Here is a 21,100-nt window from a genome sequence, read left to right as displayed (position 1 = left end):
TTAATAACCTGTAAGTTGTCTATGTCTAGTTTATACATGTTGTACCGTAACTATTTTGGCCACAGGGAGTGCGACTGCAAGCAGGCACAGGGACATCAGATCCCGGCACACAAGGTCTGTACCACGGCACATAGAAGGTCCTGACGCCTAGTAGTGTCGCATACAACCTACTGAGGCTGCCCGGCATCAGAACCTTCAATGTGCCATGGCACAGTCCTTGTGAAGAAGCAGGGGTGGGCGGGCGGTCTTAAAAAAAAAAACAGGGATGGTGAATACATTCCTTTTTTTCTTATTGTCTGATCTGGGGTCTGATCTGGGAGTCCATACTGGGGGGGGGGTGTCCATGCTGGGGTGGGCCCAGTCAAAAGTGGGGCATGGGGCCCCACACACCCTCGGGTTATGCCCCTGTTAAGCTCCCCTGGGAAAAAAACAGATGTAATAAAATGACTTCTTGTATACATAAACAGCCATTTAATTGCTAAAACTTTATAATATATAAACTGTATTATAAAGCATGAACGTTTTAATATTGGAAACCTTACTTTTACTAATTTAATGTGGGATTTTGCTTTAAAGTAACAGCAGATTTATAACTCTTTTCTTCTCCGAAGTAATTGTTAGTTAAAAAAAGAAAAGCTCATATATTGACTTTAACTGCAACTATATAGCATACTGTGGCTATAAGAAGTATTCACACCAGGATTTGTTCATGCTGTATTGTGTATCATTGAATCACAGTGTATTAATTGGGTTACTTTGACAATGTTCAACAAAAAAAGTCTTTAATGTCAAAATGAAAACAAACCTGTACAAAAAGATCTACATTAATTACAATTATTAAATACAAAAAAATTGAATGCAAAATTATTCACCCCTTCAAATCAGAAGTAATGGCAGCAGTTGCAGCCCTGAGTATGCAGTTTTTACATTTGGTTAGGTTTAAACTCATCACGTGAACCTGGCCAAAAATGTTACGTTTCATAACAGCTACTTTCAAGTCCAGCCGCAAATTCTAAATTTTAGGTTTCAGACTGTCTTGAGTCTCAAGAATTGCATTCATCCTAATTTGACATAAATATTTCCTATCCGATTACACCTATAGAAAAATGTAGGATTATTCTTATATCACAATAATTGAGCTGTTCAATATACCAAGAACCTTAGTCCTCATACAACATTTTGCTAACAGAGATACCACAAAAAGTGTGTTGAGAGTTGTTGCAAATCTAAAAATCATGAGTTTTTATCGAATCATCATGAGAGGAGGATCTTAAAAAAATGGAAACTTCAGAATTGGTAAAGTTAGCAAAATCATGCACCTTTTGTTACATAATGCATGAATCTACACATTATAAACCATGGGTCCCATCCATGACAGGACAAATTTTAGAGCTACAGATGTGTCCTTCCATAATTGATCTCTAAACCCGACATTTTCAGAGATTGCGCCAGATGTTAAACAAACATGTAAAAAAAAGTATACTTCCAAGGTATTCCTCTGACGTATGCCATCCATAAGCCATCTGTCGTCCATAAACCCATGTTAGAAAACACATACGTTTAACATATGTGTTCTTTACTCAATAGCTGTGGCGGAAGCCATCCATCGGCCATCCGTCGCCCATAAACTCTCATGTTAAAGTTTGTTGATGACGCTTGATTGTATTATAATTGTACTGCAATTATGACAATTTGTATAACTTAAAGCAGTTGAAGAAAAGTTAAGGGTGGACACATCTGTATGTAAGAATTGGAATTAATTTCAGTGATACCTTTCACATGTTCTATTAAATGTATCAAGAATATGTCAAACACGGCACATTTCACCTGAGACCATTTACCCCATGAAACCGTCAGATCTATGCAGTGTTCAGAAATTGAATTCTAGTATCTTGTAATCTGTAGTCTATTTTACCATAATTGCTTTGTGAAAACTTTGCATGCTGGAGCTCGCACATTTACTTTATATTTTTTCCATATACATGAAAATAATACACTACACGAATACAAAGCAGATGGGACAATAGAGAGTAAAACCACTCAATTCAAAGGTTTAAAAATCATGTAGAAGCCAGAAAACAATGATTGTCAATAAGCATGTAGCATTGTTTTATTGAGGTAACTGGTTATGATTGCAAAATACTGTAACTGGCTCCACTGTGTGCATGATCCACTTTATATTGACCCATTTCATTTGAGGTGAGGTTAGATCAAAAACTTGTCTTCCATTTATTGACACCCATTCTTGTTCTTCGCTAAAATCAGTTATCACGTTTAGTACAGTGTGCAAAAAGCTTAAGTCTAAAGTCAGGTAAAAGGCTCTGGATGATATAAATTTCTGGAGCATTTCCTAACATCCGGATTTCTCCCTCTGGGCGGTTCAGGAAAGAAACTAATTAACCCCTTCAACCGAGGTCATTTTGGCCTTCAGGACTTGCCCCTGTAATGACGGGGTAAGGAGACAGACAGGTGAGCCCTAATCTACCCGCCACTCAGTCCCTGCCTACTTGCACGACCCGTCCTAGGCGACGGCGTACAACTGGGCGACGGTCCCTACGCTCAATACGTGCACGAGAGACAAACAGACAAGGGTACACAGAAGCTAAGGGAAATGGGGCAGTTGCCCACGGCAACACTGTGAGCAACAACAGTAGTGAACGAGCCGAGTCAAACCAGGAGTGTATGAGGTACCAAACGCAGAGCAGTAGAATAGTCAGTAAAGCCAGGGTCAAAATGAAGCTGAGGTCAATAGTAATAGCTGGAACAGCAGAGCCAGGAAACAAGAGAGAATCACAGGCAAAGACAAGAAGCAAATGAAGGTATACATAGACCGAGGGCGGAAGCTAGAACCGTCTGGCCAGGCTGTGATAGGTTCTCCCACTCCTCAGCCTACCAGCCTGAGTGGTAGCAGATAGAGTCACTCTAACAGACCTAGGAGCAGATGCAGACTGATTAACCACGGGCGTCGACACAGAAGCTGTGTCTGGCAGATCCTTTACAGCCCCATTTTTTTAAATTTGACATGTGTCACTTTATGTGGTAATAACTCTGGAATGCTTTTACCTATCCAAGCGATTCTGAGGTTTTTTTCTCGGGACATATTGTACTTTATGTTAGTAGAAAAATGTGGTTGATAAATTCATTGCTTATTTTTTTTAAAACACCAAAATTTAAAGAAAATTTGCACAAATTATGATTTTTCTGATTTTAAATGTTTCTGCTTGTAAAACAGATAATAATACCACACAATATAGTTACTATTTCACATATTCCATATGTCTACTTTATGTTGGCATCGTTTTTTTAAGGTCCTTTTATTTTTCTAGGATGTTACAAGGCTTAGAACTTTAGCAACAATTTCTCAGATTTTTAAGAAAATTTCAAAAGGCTATATTTTCAGGGACAAGTTCAGTTCTGAAGTGGCTTTGAGGGGCCCATATATTAGAAACCCCCATAAAACACTCCATTTTGAAAACTGCACCCCTCAAAGTATTCAAAACATCATTCAGAAAGAGTTTTAACCCTTTAGGCGTTTCACATGAATTGAAGCAAAGTGTCACGGTCTAAGGATATGTGGACCCACTAGGCCGCACCGCCATAGCGGGGAGGCAGCTGGCCAAACAACAGAGCACCCAAGCAATACAAAGTCCCGCACTAGGGTACCTGAATAGTCCAAACAGTGGCCGAGAATTAGCACGGATGAAGGTGGGGGCAGCAGGTTATGCCAGACGTGGCGGATGACAGCAGGTGCAGCAGGTTGCACCAGACTTGGCGGATAACACTGGACGTGGCAGATGACACTGCACATGGCAGACGACAGCAGGTGCAATAGGACACGACTCCAACACTAACAGCCTCAGGAACAAGAACACAGCACAGGATACAGGATACAGGTAACAGGGCACGGGTAACAACAGGAACTGGATAGCACTAAGGGATCATTTGCAAGACTGACATGGGAAAACTAACAATGCTCAGGCAATGATCAAAGGGGCAGGGCACTTCTTATAATCTAGTAAATCATGGGCAGTTGATGATGTTGATCTCCCATTTGCGCTCTGGCCCTTTAAGGCCGGGTACGAGCGTGTGCGCGCACACTACGAGACACAGCGGACCGGAGCGGAAGTGAGTGCTGGCACGGTCTGCGGCCATGGATGCTAAAGTATCCCCCCTCTAACGCCCCCTCTTCTTGGGGCCAGAGTGAGAGAGGAACTTCTTAATGGGAGCAGGGGCACTGAGGTTCTCTTCTGGTCCCAGGACCTCTCCTCAGGACCCATCCCTCTCCAGTCCACCAAATAGAAAGTCCTTCTTCCTACCCTTTTGCAGTCTAGGATCTCCCTCACCTCAAACACATTAGATGAACCGCTGAAAGCAACTGCGGGAGTGGAAGTCTTACTGTAGTGGTTCAGACCACTGGTTTCAGGAGGGACACATGAAAGGAGTTGGGGATTCTGACAGTAGGAGGCAGCCGAAGCTTATAGGAGACAGGGTTTACCTGTTGCCATATCTTAAAAGATCCGAGGAACCTGGGAGCAAACTTGTATGACCGCACCTTTAAATGAATGCTCCATGAGGACAGCCAGACTTTGGTACCTGGAAGATACTGAGGCGGCTCTCTTCTTTTTATATCTGCTATTCGCTTCATGCGATCAACTGCCAGCAAAATAGAGGACCGGGTCTGATTTGCAGAAAGTCTCCAAATGCAGAGTCAGCAGCGGGTACCTGAGATGTAGTCGACACAGGAAGAGGGACTCTAGAATGTTGACTGTACACAAAGTAGAATGGTGTGGAAGTGGTGGCTTCACTTGTGTGGTTGTTATACGAGAACTCAGCCCATGGAAGAAGCTGTACCCAGTTATCATGCTGCAAGGAGATGAAGTGGCGGAGATAATTCTCCATGATCTGGTTAATTCTCTCGACTTGCCCATTGGACTGGGGTGATAGGCTAAAGAAAAGTCCAATCTCTCATCCAGGAGTTTACAGAACTTTTAGGTAATTTGAACCCCCCGATCGGACACTATGTGAAGGGGCAAGCCATGCCACCGGAAGATGTGCTGACTTAAGAGATTCGCCAGTCGGGGAAACAGAAGGTAGGCCGGTCAGCAGGATAAAATGTGCAATCTTCGAAAACCTGTCCACCAGCACCCAGACAGTGTTGCATCCTGCTGAGGGAGGAAGGTCTGTGACAAAGTCCATCGCAATGCGCTGCCAGGGGACACTGGGTACAGGCAGAGGTTGGAGCAGGCCAGCAGGCTTGCAGTGAGCAACCTTGTTAGAAGCACACACCATGCAGGAAGAGACAAAGTCCACAACATCTTTGGGCAGTGTGGGCCACCAGAAGTGACGAGTAATCCGGTCTCGGGTCTTACGAACACCAGCGTGCCCAGCCAGTTTGGAGCTGTGTCCCCAGCGGATAATTCGTCTCCTGTCTTCCAACCGAACAAAAGTCCTCCCTATATAGACCTTAGGACATCCGCATACAGCGTAATAAATTACGTGTGTTGTACTACAGGAGATATAGTCTGTAATCTCAAAGCATCTACTCCCGTCCACTGACTCAAAATGTGTCGCACAACTGATGTTAGAGCATGCAATATAATCACCACAAGGTTAACAACCTACTCTCTGTCCACGTGATCCAAAATAGTTCACTTTTTTCGGTATATAGTGGCTGTTGACTAGGAGGTCTCTGAGATTCCTGCTTCTCGTGCCCGTCATCATTGCCCAGGCAGAGAGCCAGAACTGGTTCTGATCTTAAAATGGGCCAGTGTCGCCCTAAAATTGTCCTCATTTTCTCTCTATGGGATGTTATACATGGTTATGAACCGTACATCAGTTTCTCCTGTTCTGTGGACTTTATTTCTTAATAAATCACTACGTTGCGTTCTTTTTGCCCTATAGTACCCTGCCATGATAGATCTTCTACTGTACCCTCTAGTCTCAAACCTAGATCTAAGGTCCACAGATTGTTGTTCGAACAGGTTGTCATTAGAGCAGATCCGCCTCAACTCAGACTCAGTTCCCTGCCACACAAAGAGAACATCATCTATGTAGCGTAGCCAGCACTGCACATGGTCCGCGGCATGGACGCCATCCCCATGGAACACCTGTCTCTCCCAGAACCCGAGAAACAGATTCGCATAGGACGGCGCACATGCCGCCCCCATGGCAGCGCCTTGTGTCTGAACATAAAAATTGAACACAATTAAATTGTGACTCAGAATATATTGTAATAGCTCAAGGATCAATTCACACATTTCTCCATCCCAGTTGCTGGTCCCCAGGAAGAAACGGACCACCTCCAACCCTTCGTGATGTCTTATACAAGTATATATATAGTGACTCCACATCTGCGGTCACGAGATACATGTCTGAATTTATTTGGATCCCATCGATCCTCCCAAGGACGTCCGTCATGTCTTTTACATAGGATGGTAACTCAGTGACTAAAGGTTTAAGGTAATAATCAATACATTTACATATAGGGTCACATAGACTTCCCATACCTGTCACAATAGGGCGTCCCGGGGGATCCGTGGGGCCCTTATGGATCTTGGGCAGAAAGTACAGTGTCAGAACCTTCGGATCATGGGTTATGAGTCCTTCGTAGATTTTTTATGAATAATCCTCTTATCCAAGGCTCTATTTAAAATGTTGTCTAGTTCTAAGGAGAATGAGGGCAATGGGTTATGAGTTAGTTTAGCATATGTCCGTCTATCCCTTACTTGTCTAAACGCTTCTTTCTTATATTTGTCTGTCGGTTAGACCACAATGTTGCCCCCTTATCTGCGGCTTTAATCACAACATCATCAAGAGATTGAAGTTCCCTCAGAGTTTTCCTCTGAGGAGCCGTTTGATTATCTTTGTTCCTAGAAGTGGACAGTTATTTAAACCCGTCCACAACTAGTTTTGTAAAAATTTCCACTTGGGGGCACAGAGATAAGGGGGGAAACGTTGTGGATCTGGAAAGGGCCGACATAGGGAACGTACCTGTTGTTGTGGTGGCCTGTTCTCGTAATAGCTCCTTTAAGGGTTGTAAAGTTCTGTCAAGTCAGGCAAATTACAACGGGTTGTACAAGATTATAAATCCAACAGGGTATATAAGTGGCGCATGAAACAAGATAGATCTAAATCTGTCTCTCGCTCTAGATCTTCTTCTATATCATCTCGAACCTCTGGCGATGAGCCAGTTAGAACACGTGACACAAAAACGAGCATTAATATCGGAACTAACCAGGGATCCCATGTTTCATGGAGACACTACGACAGACATGCAAAACGCAAAATCCCAATGATCCATCAACAGGATAAGAGATCCGGAAACAACTTGGAGGTAATAAACCTGTCTTCTCATGCCCTCTCTGATGCCCAATGTGAGGTTCTTAGTAGAGGGTTGACATTTCCACCCACCACCTCCTTTGATTTTTTTACATCTCTGAAGGATTTACATCTATTTTCTAGAAAACTGGTGCTAAAAAAATTACATAGCAGGGGCTCTGGAACGCTGGAGATCAATAGTGAAATGGAGAGGGAGGCTTTACAAGCCTTAGAGGAGCTATTACGAGAACAGACCGCCATAACAACAGGTACGTTCCCTATGTCGGTCCTTCCCAGATCCACAAGGTCCCCCCCCCCTTATCTCTGTGCCCCCATGTGGAAATTTTTAGAAAACTAGTTATGGACGAGTTTAAACAACTGTCCACTTCTAGGAACAATGATAATCTAACTGCTCCTTGGAGGAAAGCTCTGAGGGAACTTCAATGTCTTGATGATGTTGTGATTAAAGCCGCAGATAAGGGGGGCAACATTGTGGTCTGGCCGACAGACAAATATGAGAAAGAAGCGTTTAGACAATTAAGGGATAAACGGACATATGCTAAACTAACTCATAACCCATTGCCCTCATTCTCCTTAGAACCAGCCAAGATTTTAAATAGAGCCTTGGATAAGGGGATTATTTATCAATTTTTTTTATGAAGGACTCATGATCCATGATCCGAAGGTTCCGACACTGTACTTTCTGCCCAAGATCCATAAGTGTCCCACGGATCCACGGGACGCCCTATTGTGTCAGGTATGCGAAGTCTATGAGACCCTATATTTAAATTTATTGATTATTACTTTAAACCGTTAGTCACTGAGTTACCATCCTATGTAAAAGACACGACGGACGTCCTAGGGAGGATCGATGGGATCCAAATAGAGTCAGACATGTATCTCGTGACCGCAGATGTGGAGTCACTATAAACTTGTATAAGACATCACAACGGGTTGGAGGTGGTCCGCTTCTTCCTGGGGACCAGCAACCAGGATGGAGAAAAGTGTGAATTGATCCTTGAGCTATTACAATATATTCTGAGTCACAATTTATTTGTGTTCAAGGACAATTTTTATCTTCAGACACAAGACACTGCCATGGGGGCGACATGTGCGCCATCCTATGCGAATCTGTTTCTCAGGTTCTGGGAGAGACAGGTGTTCCGGGGATGGTGCCCATGACGCGGACCATGTGCAGTGATGGCTACGCTACATAGATGATGTTCTTTTTGTGTGGCAGGGAACTGAGTCTGAGTTGATGAGTTTCATGCAGCAATTAAATGTGAATCAGTTTAATGTCAGATTGACATATACTTTTCATAGACACAACATTGAATTCTTGGACATACAAATCTTTTCTGACCAATACGGGTTTCTCCAAACGGATGTTTTTTGAAAATCAACATCTGTGAATTCACTGCTGCATGCCTCGTCCTCTGGTACACTGTCCACAATTAAAGCCATCCCGGTTGGTCAGTTCCGAAGGATGAGGCGGAACTGCTCCACTGACAAACTGTTCGAACAACAATCTGTGGACCTTAGATCTAGGTTTGAGAATAGAGGGTACAGTAGAAGATCTATCAAGAACACCACGTAGTGATTTATTAAGAAATAAAGTCCACAGAACCGGAGAAACTGATATACTGTTCATAACCACGTATAACAGCCAATGAGAGAAAATTAGGACAATTTTAGGGTGATACTGGCCCATTTTAAGATCAGAACCAGCTCTGGCTCTCTGCCTGGGTGAGAGGCCAATGATGACGGCCAAGAGAAGCATGAATCTCAAAGAACTCCTAGTCAACAGCCACTATATACCGAAAAAAGTGACCTATTTTGGATCACGTGGACTGAGAGTAGGTTGTTACCCTTGTGGTGACTGCATTGCATGCCCTAACATCAGTACATTGACAAATTTTGAGTCAGTGGACGGGAGTAGATGCTTTGAGATTAGAGACTATATCTCCTGTAGTACCACACACGTAATTTATTATGCTGTATGTGGATGTCCTAAGGTCTATATAGGCCTGACATCCAGAGAATTGAGGTTAAGCAAAAGAGAACATGTGTGGGACATTGCCGGAGCTAGTGCCATAAATGATCTTACAGAGCTAAAAACTCTGCCAGGGCACTTCAAATTATATCATGGATGTAATCCTAAATCCCTAAAAGTCAGTGCAATTGACCGTATACATTTTGGCATCAGGGGGTGGGGGGTAACTTGAAGAAGGTCCTGGCACAAAGGCAAGTGGATAGTCAAACTGGGCTCTATGACACCATTCGGACTGAATGAGAAACTGAGCTTTGCCACATTTCTCTAAATAAGTATAGCTCTACCATCAGTACGTTCTTAATCTTAAAAATGTTTTTGTGTCTTGTACTAAAAAAACTTTTTTATTAGGTATCTGATACAGCACCTCTCTCCAGTCTGATCGCCTGTATATAGGAAATATAAGTCTTGGATTCAGATGACTCCTATAATATGGATTATGAAAATCCCAGTATATTGATTGTACTATGACGTAGACTAACATTGACATTTCGTAATCTTTTTCCCCTTTCCCCCCCATTGTTTTGTTCCCTTTTGAGAATTGTTTAATGTCACATGTTGCTTTTTATGAACTGACCCTAATTGTGGTCTCTTTTGCACTTTTTTTGTTGTTGTGGAATATATGTGTGATGTGTAATCACACTCACATTTATATTCCTATAAATTTCACACATTGACCTCTTTAATTAGTGGAATAATATTCATCCAATGAGGTCTAATATAATTATTATTGTATTGTATTCACATATGTTTATTCACTATATTTCCCAGCCATTTGGTTATACACATAGTATTTTTTTTTACATAGTCAAAACGTCTGAAATTCAGGAGCTGTTTTCGCCTGAAAACAGCTCCGTAATTTCAGACGTAATTGGCGTTGCCGTGTGAACATACAACGAAACTGTATGGCATACTCGCCCTCGGAGAGGTGTCCCTGGTGTACGGTCAGAAGCAGAAGAAACTCTCCCAGGTTCTTCAAATATCGAACGGAAGGTCCGTAAAAAGCACTGCAAGTCACGAGTCTCTGGTCCCTGATGTTCCCATGGAGGATTTGCCCATGCCAGGGCTTTACGAGTAAGGAGAGATTATGAAGGCGATACTGGCATCATAAGAAGAGAAGGCGCTCACATGTAGTCTGAAGTGGATCTGGCACTGGATAAGAAATCCCCTGCAGGTTCTCATTTCTCCGTCATAGCGAGGAGTTAGCTGCAGGTAGCATAGGGGGTCGGCACTGGTACAGACAGGACGTGTAGCAGGAGGAACAGCAGGAATAGGTGCGGTGACAACTGTGGCTTGAGCAACCAGCCGCTGTCCCATGGCATTTACCGACAGGAGGAGTTGGTCTTGCCATGACTGAAGATCTTGCATCTCTGCCAGCATGGCTTGTGTCGTCAAGGTCTCAGGTTGACCAGTGTGGTTCATGGCCTGAGCGTACTGTCACAGTCTGTGGGTATGTGGACCCACTAGGCCGCACCACCATAGCGGGGAGGCAGCTGGCCAAACAACAGAGCCTAAATAGTCCAGACAGTGGCGAGGCTTAGCATGGATGCAGGTGGGTGCAGCAGGTTACGCCAGATGTGGCAGATGACAGCAGGTGCAGCAGGTTGCACGAGACGTGGCAGATAACACTGGACATGGCAGATGACGCTGGACGTGACAGACGACAGCAGGTGCAATAGGACACGACTCCAACACTAACAGTCTCAGGAACAAGAACACAGTACGGGATACAGGATACAGATAACAGGGCACAGGTAACAACAGGAACAGGTTAACACTATGGGACCATTTGCAAGACTAACATGGGAAAACTAACAACGCTCAGGCAATGAGCAAAGGGGCAGGCCCCTTCTTGTAGTCCAGGAAATCTTGGGCAGTTGATGATGATAATATCCTGTGCGCGCACGCTGGCCCTTTAACCCCTTAATGACCGGGCCTGAAAAGACCTTAATGAGCAGCTAAATTTTTCTATTTTTGCCTCTCTGCCTTTCAGCAGCAATAATTTTTTTCATTTTTTCATTGACGTGGCTGTATGAGGCCTTGTTTTATGCGAGAGAAATAGTATTTTTTCCCCCACAGTTTGGGGGTAAAAAAAAAAATGTTCACGGCGTGAATATAGGAAAAAGCGATTCTCTGCATTGTTTTTCTTGTTTATTTTTTATCCTGTTCATGTTTCACGCTAAATAACCCATTCGATTAATTCTTCAGGTTACTGCGGTCATGTAGAGGCCTAATATGTGTAGGTTTTTTGTTTTTATTTAGTGTAGGGGCAATCAAATATATTTTATGCAAAATAATGATTTCTTTTTTTGGGGACTTTTTTTTTTGTTACTTTTTTTTTTCAATCCCATTAAGAGATAACATTATTTATAACTTTATTTTTTACTTAGTGTAATGTATTAGCATACAGGAGTATGCTAATATACTATGTGTCACTATGAGACAGGCTGCTGTTAGGGCAGCACATAGTGTGCCCGAACAGCAGGCAAAGAGAACAGACAGCCCCGGGGTCATTCCCCGGTGTTTGATCGCATCACTGGAATCATGGTGATGCAATCAAAGAGGGGAATTCCCTTTGATCATACCGCGGTTACGGACCGTGGCAATCTAAGGGTTAAACAGCTGGGGTCCGAATGTTTTCCGGCCCCAGCTGTGTTCAGGAGGCTTCTCTAGAATCAGTAGCTGTTAGTTACAGCTCCTGCTTAGAGGATGAGAGTGTAAAGGATCTGCCAGGCACTACGTCTGGGTATACTCCCAGCATTAATCAGTCGACACCTGAGGCCAGACCTCTGAGACTGACACCTGCTCCCACCAATCAGGGTGGCAGGCTCAGGAGTGGGAGAGCCTATCGCGGCCTAGTCAGTCAGAGTTAGCTCCGCCCCCTGTCCATTTATACCTGCCGTTTTCTCTTCCTCCTTGCATGTTATTCTTCTTGGATTCCTGGCCCCACTGCTGCCTTGCTCCAGCCTGCTTCTGCCGTGCTTCTGCCTTGCTTCAGTTCCGTTTATCCTGCGTTGCTCTGCCCCTGGCTTGCTTCTGCTCCGTGCTCCCGTTTGTATACTCCACTACTTCCTGATCCTGACTGGCTCATTCACCGCTCCGTTTCCTCGCGGCGTTCCGTGGGCTACTGTATTCCCTTGCGTGTTCCCTGTTTGTACTCCTTGCACTTAGACAGCGTAGGGACCGCCGCCAAGTTGTACCCCGTCGCCTAGGGCGGGTCGTTGCAAGTAGGCAGGGACAGGGCGGTGGGTAGATTAGGGCTCACTTGTTCCCTTCACCTCCTTCCTGCCATTACATAATAACAAGCCCTTACCTAGTCTACCATTTCTTCTATGCTGACGCTATCATGGACCCCCTTGAGACCCTGACCCAGCAGATGCAGGGCCTCTCCCTACAGGTCCAGGCCCTGGTTCAGAGGGTCAATCAGTCTGACGCTGCCTTTGTAGTACCCCTCACCTCACCTTTAGAACCCAACCTCAAGTTACCTGACCGGTTCTCAGGGGACCGTAAGACTTTTCTCTCCTTCCGGGAGAGTTGCAGACTTTATTTCCGCCTAAGACCTCACTCCTCAGGTTCCGAGAACCAGCGGGTGGGTATCATTATATCCCGACTCCAGGAAGGGCCCCAAGAGTGGGCCTTCTCCTTGGCTCCTGACGCCCCTGAACTTTCCTCCGTTGATCGGTTTTTCTCTGCCCTCGGTCTCATTTACGACGAGACTGACAGGACTGCCTTAGCCGAGAGTCAGCTGGTGACCTTACGTCAGGGTAGGAGACCTGTTGAGGAATACTGTTCTGATTTTAGAAAGTGGTGCGTAGCTTCTCGGTGGAACGACCCGGCCCTAAAGTGCCAGTTTAGGTTAGGATTATCTGACGCCCTGAAGGATCTGCTGGTTAGCTACCCCTCTTCTGACTCCCTAGACCAGGTTATGGCCCTAGCTGTACGACTTGACCGACGTCTCAGGGAACGTCAGCTTGAACGTTTCAATGTTTTCCCCTCTGACTGCCCTGCGATTCCCCCCGAGGTCCCGTCTCCTCGTTCTTCCATGGAGGACTCGGAGGTACCTATGCAACTCGGGGCCTCCATGTCCCCTCGACAACATAGAGAGTTTCGCAGGAAGAATGGTCTCTGCTTCTATTGTGGGGACGACAAGCATCTACTGAACACCTGTCCCAGGCGCAAGAATAAGCAGCCGGAAAACTTCCGCGCCTAAGTGATCATCGGGGAGGTCACTTGGGCGCACAGGTATTTCCCGTTAATACTAAACGCAATAAGATTTTGCTTCCCTTTCAGGTCTTGTTTGCTGGCCGGTCTGCCACTGGCAGTGCCTTCGTGGATTCGGGCTCATCTGCTAATATCATGTCTGTGGAATTTGCTATGTCTCTAAAAATGCCTTTTATTGATTTACCTTATCCTGTCCCGGTAGTGGGTATCGACTCCACTCCTCTTGCTAATGGTTATTTTACTCAGCATACTCCTGTTTTTGAACTCCGTGTTGGCTCCATGCATTTGGAGCAGTGCTCTGTACTGGTGATGCAGGGATTATCGTCCGATCTGGTATTAGGTCTTCCCTGGTTGCAGCTGCATAATCCCACGTTTGATTGGAATACTGGGGATCTCACCAAATGGGGTAGTGATTGCCTGATGTCATGTCTTTCGGTTAACTCTATTTCTCCCTGGGAGGAGGTAAACACGCTTGCTGAGTTTGTTCAGGACTTTGCTGATTTGTTTTCTAAGGAGGCCTCCGAGGTGTTGCCCCCTCATAGAGATTACGATTGCGCCATCGATTTGGTGCCTGGTGCCAAGCTTCCTAAGGGGAGGATATTTAATCTTTCATGTCCTGAACGTAAAGCTATGAAGGAGTATATCCAAGAATGCCTGGCCAAGGGTTTCATTCGCCCCTCGACTTCTCCTGTAGGTGCTGGCTTCTTCTTCGTGGGGAAGAAGGATGGTGGTCTTAGGCCGTGCATTGATTATCGGAACTTGAATAAGGTCACAGTAAGGAACCAGTATCCCCTTCCTTTGATTCCGGATCTTTTTAATCAGGTTCAGGGGGCCCAATGGTTCTCTAAGTTCGATCTACGGGGGGCATATAACCTTATCCGCATCAAAGAGGGGGATGAGTGGAAAACTGCGTTCAACACGCCCGAAGGTCATTTCGAATACCTAGTCATGCCCTTTGGGTTGTGTAATGCCCCTGCCGTCTTCCAGAATTTTATTAATGAAATTCTGAGAGATTACCTGGGTAATTTTCTTGTAGTGTACCTTGATGACATACTGGTGTTTTCCAAGGACTGGTCCTCGCACGTGGAGCATGTCAGGAAGGTCCTCCAGGTCCTTCGGGAAAATAATCTGTTTGCGAAGACCGAAAAATGTGTGTTTGGGGTACAGGAGATACCATTTTTAGGTCAAATCCTCACTCCTCATGAATTCCGCATGGACCCTGCCAAGGTTCAGGCTATGGCGGAATGGGTCCAACCTGCCTCCCTGAAGGCGCTACAGTGTTTTTTGGGGTTCGCTAACTATTACAGGAGATTTATTGCCAACTTCTCGGTCGTCGCTAAGCCTCTTACGGACCTCACTCGCAAGGGTGCTGATGTCCTCCATTGGCCCCCTGAGGCCGTCCAGGCTTTTGAGACCCTCAAGAAGTGCTTTATCTCGGCCCCCGTGCTGGTTCAGCCCAACCAAAGGGAGCCATTTATTGTGGAGGTTGACGCGTCCGAGGTGGGAGTGGGGGCCATCTTGTCCCAGGGTACCAGCTCCCTCACCCATCTCCGCCCCTGTGCTTACTTCTCTAGGAAGTTTTCGCCCACGGAGTGTAACTATGATATTGGCAACCGCAAACTTTTAGCCATTAAATGGGCTTTTGAAGAGTGGCGTCACTTCTTGGAGGGGGCCAGACACCAGGTAACGGTCCTTACTGACCACAAGAATCTGGTTTTCCTAGAATCTGCCCGGAGGCTTAATCCTAGACAAGCTCGTTGGGCACTATTCTTTACCAGATTTAATTTCTTGGTTACCTATAGGGCTGGGTCCAAAAATATTAAGGCTGATGCACTGTCACGTAGTTTTATGGCTAATCCTCCTTCTGAGAAGTATCCTGCTTGTATTTTACCCCCTGGTATAATTGTTTCTGCCACTGATTCTGACTTAGCCTCTGACATCGCGGCTGATCAAGGTTCAGCTCCCGGGAACCTCCCTGGGGACAAACTGTTTGTCCCCCTGCAATACCGGCTAAGGGTACTCAGGGAAAACCATGACTCCGCTCTATCTGGTCATCCTGGCATCTTGGGTACCAAACTCCTCATTACCAGAAACTATTGGTGGCCTGGGTTGCCTAAAGACGTTAGGGCTTACGTCGCCGCTTGTGAGGTCTGTGCTAGGTCCAAGACTCCTAGGTCCCGACCTGCGGGCTTACTACGTTCCTTGCCCATTCCCCAGAGACCTTGGACCCATATCTCCATGGATTTTATCACCGATTTGCCTCCATCTCAGGGCAAGTCGGTGGTGTGGGTGGTAGTAGACCGCTTCAGCAAGATGTGCCACTTTGTGTCCCTTAAGAAACTACCTAACGCCAAGACGTTAGCTTCTTTGTTTGTGAAACACATTCTGCGTCTCCATGGGGCCCCAGTCAATATCGTTTCGGACAGAGGGGTACAATTTGTTTCCTTATTTTGGAGAGCTTTTTGTAAAAAGTTGGAGATTGATCTATCCTTCTCCTCCGCCTTCCATCCCGAAACTAATGGCCAAACGGAAAGGACTAATCAATCCCTGGAACAATATTTAAGGTGTTTCATTTCTGACTGTCAATTTGATTGGGTCTCATTCCGTCCCCTCGCCGAATTTTCCCTGAATAACCGGGTCAGTAACTCGTCAGGGGTCTCCCCGTTTTTCTGTAATTTCGGGTTTAATCCTAGGTTCTCCTCCATTTCCCCTGGTTGTTCCAATAATCCCGAGGTAGAGGACGTTCATCGGGAACTGTGCACAGTCTGGGCCCAGGTTCAGAAGAACCTAGAGGCGTCCCAGAGCGTACAAAAGATTCAGGCTGATTGTAGACGTTCTGCTAACCCCCGGTTTGTCGTCGGGGATCTGGTGTGGTTGTCGTCGAGGAACTTGCGCCTTAAGGTCCCGTCCAGGAAGTTTGCTCCCCGATTTATTGGACCTTATAAGGTCATTGAAGTCCTCAACCCTGTATCCTTCCGTCTGGAGCTGCCCCCATCCTTTCGCATACACGACGTCTTCCATGCCTCCCTCCTGAAACGCTGCTCCCCGTCCTGGTCCCCCTCGAGGAAACCTCCTGTTCCCGTTCTCACCCCTGAGGGGGTGGAATTCGAGGTGGCCAAGATTGTGGACAGTAGGATGATCCAGGGCTCCCTCCAGTACCTGGTCCATTGGAGAGGATACGGGCCGGAGGAGAGGACTTGGGTACCTGCTCGAGATGTTCACGCTGGGGTATTGATCAGGAGGTTCCACCTTCTCTTCCCCACTAAACCGGGTCCTCTTAGTAAGGGTCCGGTGGCCCCTCATAAAAGGGGGAGTACTGTAAAGGATCTGCCAGGCACTACGTCTGGGTATACTCCCAGGATTAATCAGTCGACACCTGAGGCCAGACCTCTGAGACTGACACCTGCTCCCACCAATCAGGGTGGCAGGCTCAGGAGTGGGAGAGCCTATCGCGGCCTGGTCAGTCAGAGTTAGCTCCGCCCCCTGTCCATTTATACCTGCCGTTTTCTCTTCCTCCTTGCTTGTTATTCTTCTTGGATTCCTGGCCCCACTGCTGCCTTGCTCCAGCCTGCTTCTGCCGTGCTTCTGCCTTGCTTCAGTTCCGTTTATCCTGCGTTGCTCTGCCCCTGGCTTGCTTCTGCTCCATGCTCCCGTTTGTATACTCCACTACTTCCTGATCCTGACTGGCTCATTCACCGCTCCATTTCCTCGCGGCGTTCCGTGGGCTACTGTATTCCCTTGCGTGTTCCCTGTTTGTACTCCTTGCACTTAGACAGCGTAGGGACCGCCGCCAAGTTGTACCCCGTCGCCTAGGGCGGGTCGTTGCAAGTAGGCAGGGACAGGGCGGTGGGTAGATTAGGGCTCACTTGTTCCCTTCACCTCCTTCCTGCCATTACAGAGAGCTCACACGAGCACTCATCAGCCTGATCTACAGCGACGCCAAAAGACGTCGTTGTAGGCTGAGGGACGTGCACTGCCTGCCATCAAAAGACGGTGGGCGGTCGGTAAGGAGTTGAGGACAGGCACGAGCGTGCGCGCGCACCCTACGGGACATAGTGGGCCGGAAGATAAGTGAGCGCTGGTTTTCTCCTGTGAAGGAGATGTGAGCCAGCGCTCACAGATCCATGGCTGCGGCCGCTGGGGGGTGAGTAAAAACGACGGACTGCGGCCATCGACGCCACACAAAGTAGAGGTGAAATGTACAAATTTCATTTTTTTTTGCCAAAATTTAATTGTAATACATTTTTTTTTGTAACACGGAAGGTTTAACGCAAGAAATGCATCTCAATGTTTATTGCCCAGATTCTGCCGTTTTTAGAAATATCCCACATGTGGCCCTAGTGTCCTAATGGACTAAAACACAGGCCTCAGAAGCAGAGGAGTACCAAGTGGATTTTGGGGCCTTCTTTTAGAATATATTTTAGGCACCATGTCAGGTTTGAAGAGGTCTTGTGATGCCAAAACAGTGGAAACCCCCAAAAAGTGATCCCATTTTGGAAACTAAACCCCTCATGGAAATTATCTAGGGTTATTGTTAGCATTTTGAGCCCACAGGTTTTTTGCTAAATTTATTTGAATTAGTCTGTGAAGATGAAAATCTATTTTCTGGAAAAACATAGAATTTTCTAATTTTTGTAAGGAATAAAGGAGAAAAAGCACACCAAAATTTGTAACGCAGTTTCTCCTGATTACGGCAATACCCCATATGTGGTAATAAACTGCTGTTTGGACCCACGGCAAGTCTTGGAATGGAAGGAGCGCCATTTGGATTTTGGAGAACAGATTTTGCTGGAATGGTTTTTGGTGCCATGTCGCGTTTGCAACGCACTGGTGGGACCAAAACAGTGGAAACCCCCAAAAGTGACCCTATTTTGGAAACTACACCCCTCAAGAAATGTTACTAGTGGTATAGTTAGGATTTTGACCCCACAGGTTTTTTGCTGAATTTATTGGAATTAGTCTATGAAGATGAAAATCTACTTTTTTTCTGAAAAAACAAAGAATATTCTAAATTTTACAAGGTATAAAAGAGAACAAGCACCCCAACATTTGTAAAGCAATTTCTCCTGATTACGCCAATTTCCTCTATGTGGTAATAAACTGCTGTTTGGACACACGGCAGGGCTCAGAAGGGAAGCAGTGCTATTTGGATTTTGTAGTGCAGATTTTGCTGAATTGGTTTCTGGGGGCCATGTCGCATTTGTAGAGCCCCAGAATTACCAGTACAGTAGAAATTCCCCATGTGTGATCCCATTTCGGAGACTGTACCATTAAAATAATTAAATTAGAGGTGTAGTGAGCATTTTGATCCCTCGGGTGTTTTATAGATTTTATCAGAATTGGGCCGTGAAAATGAAAAAAAAAAAATTCTCCAATAATATGTAGATTTAGCACATAATTTTTCATTTCCACAAGGAATACAAGAGAAAAAAATACCCCAAAATTTGTTACACAATTTCTCCTGAGTAGGGAAATAACCCATATGTGGTTGTAAACTGCTATTTGGACACACGGTAAGGGCCTAAAGGGAACAAGCACAATTTAGTTTTTGGAGTGGAGATTCTACAAAATTGTTTTTTTGACGCCATGTTGCATTGGTTGAGGTACCAGTACAGTGGAAACACCCGAGAAGTGACCCTTTTTGAGAAACGACACCACTTTAAGGAATTTTATCATGAGGTGTAGTGAGCATTTAGATTTCACAGGTTTTGCAGAAATTAGTACCCAATAGATGTTTCAGATTGAAAGTTGCCATTTTTCCACAGATATGCTATTTCAGTGCCCAGCTTGCGCCACTTTAGACACACCCCATAAGTTGTTAAGCGGGTTATCCAGAGTACAGTAATACTCCATATGTGGTCATAAACTGCTGTTTGGGTACACTGTCAGGCTCAGAAGGAGCGCCATTTGGCTTTTGGAGAGCAGATTTTGCTTGGCAGTAGTTTTGTTTAGTATTTTACTGGTGTTTCAGTTTATAATGTGGGGGCATATGTAATCTGAGCGGAGTACATCAGGGTATATGTATCTGGGCGCAGTGCCTCAGGGTATATGTAAGCTGTGCAGAGTACATCAGGGTATATGTAAGCTGTGAGGAGTACATCAGGGTATATGTTAGCTGTGCGGAGTACATCAGGGTATATGTAAGCTGTGCGGAGTACATCTGTATATCATCTTGGCGGAGTACATCTGGGTATATATAAGCTGTGAGGAGTACATCAGGGTATATGCAAGCTGTGAGGAGTACATCAGGGTATATGTAAGCTGTGTGGAGTACATCAGGGTATATGTTAGCTGTGCGGAGTACATCAGAGTATATGTAAGCTGTGCGGAGTACATCTGTATATCATCTTGGCGGAGTACATCTGGGTATATATAAGCTGTGAGGAGTACATCAGGATATATGTAAGCTGGGCGGAGTGCATCAGGGTATATGTAAGCTGTGCGAAGTACATCAGGGTATATGTAAGCTGTGAGGAGTACATCAGGGTATATGTAAGCTGGGCGGAGTACATCAGGGTATATGTAAGCTGGGCGGAGTGCATCAGCGTATATGTAAGCTGGGCGGAGTACATCATAATAGGATGATATAATAATGGGTAAATTAATAAAATTAATTATCCATGGATAGTGACGTACGCTTTGAACCAATCCTTTATGCACAGGCCAGTTTTTTTGGGGTAGGAGTCGCACTTTTAAAGGGTGTCCGTGGTATTGTACAAAATATCACTCCAGCATTGCCTAATCTTTGACTTCTTCACTAGCCCCATATGTAGCACAGACCCCAAAATGTCATAGGTTCCGCTGTATTTACAGGGTCTACCAGTGGGGGCTAGCAAATGATGACGTGGGGTTTTAGGTGAAGAACTGCTGCACATATAAATTAGGCCGGATTCACACGAGCGCGTTTGGCGCACGCAAAACGCCACGCAAAAGGTCCATAAGAGCTCCGTGTGTCAGCAGCATATGATGCGTGGCTGCGTGATTTTCGCGCAGCCGCCATCATTATGACACTCTGTTTTTATGTTTGTAAATATGACACTACTGTAGCGCGCATCACGCGCGGCACATGGAAGTGCGTCCGTGTGCCGTGCGCGGTTTTCACGCACCCATTGACTTCAATGGGTGCGTGATGCGCGAAAAACGAGAAAATATAGGACACGTCGTGAGTTTTACGCAGCGGACATATGGGCCCATTGACTAACATAGGTCCGTGTGACGCGCGTGAAAATCAAGCGCGTAGCACGGACGTATTATACGTTCATCTGAATAAGCCCTGAGTCTCGGCCGTCGTTTTGCATTATTGCATTCCGAGAGTCATAACTTTTTATTTTTCCATTGACGAGCTGTGTGAGTGCTTGATTTTCATGGGACGAGCTGTAGTTTTTATTAGTATCATTTTGGGGTACATGTGATTTTTTTTATCACTTTTTATAAAAAAATTTGGGCGGTGAGGAGACCAAAAAACAGAAATCCACTTTTTTGTATACATTTTTAACGGCGTTCTCTGTGCAG

The sequence above is a fragment of the Rhinoderma darwinii genome, chromosome 1 (genome assembly GCF_050947455.1).
Source record: "Rhinoderma darwinii isolate aRhiDar2 chromosome 1, aRhiDar2.hap1, whole genome shotgun sequence".
Lineage (NCBI taxonomy): Eukaryota > Metazoa > Chordata > Amphibia > Anura > Rhinodermatidae > Rhinoderma > Rhinoderma darwinii.
The sequence above is the reverse complement of the archived record's forward strand: the minus strand, read 5'-3'. Positions refer to the sequence as shown.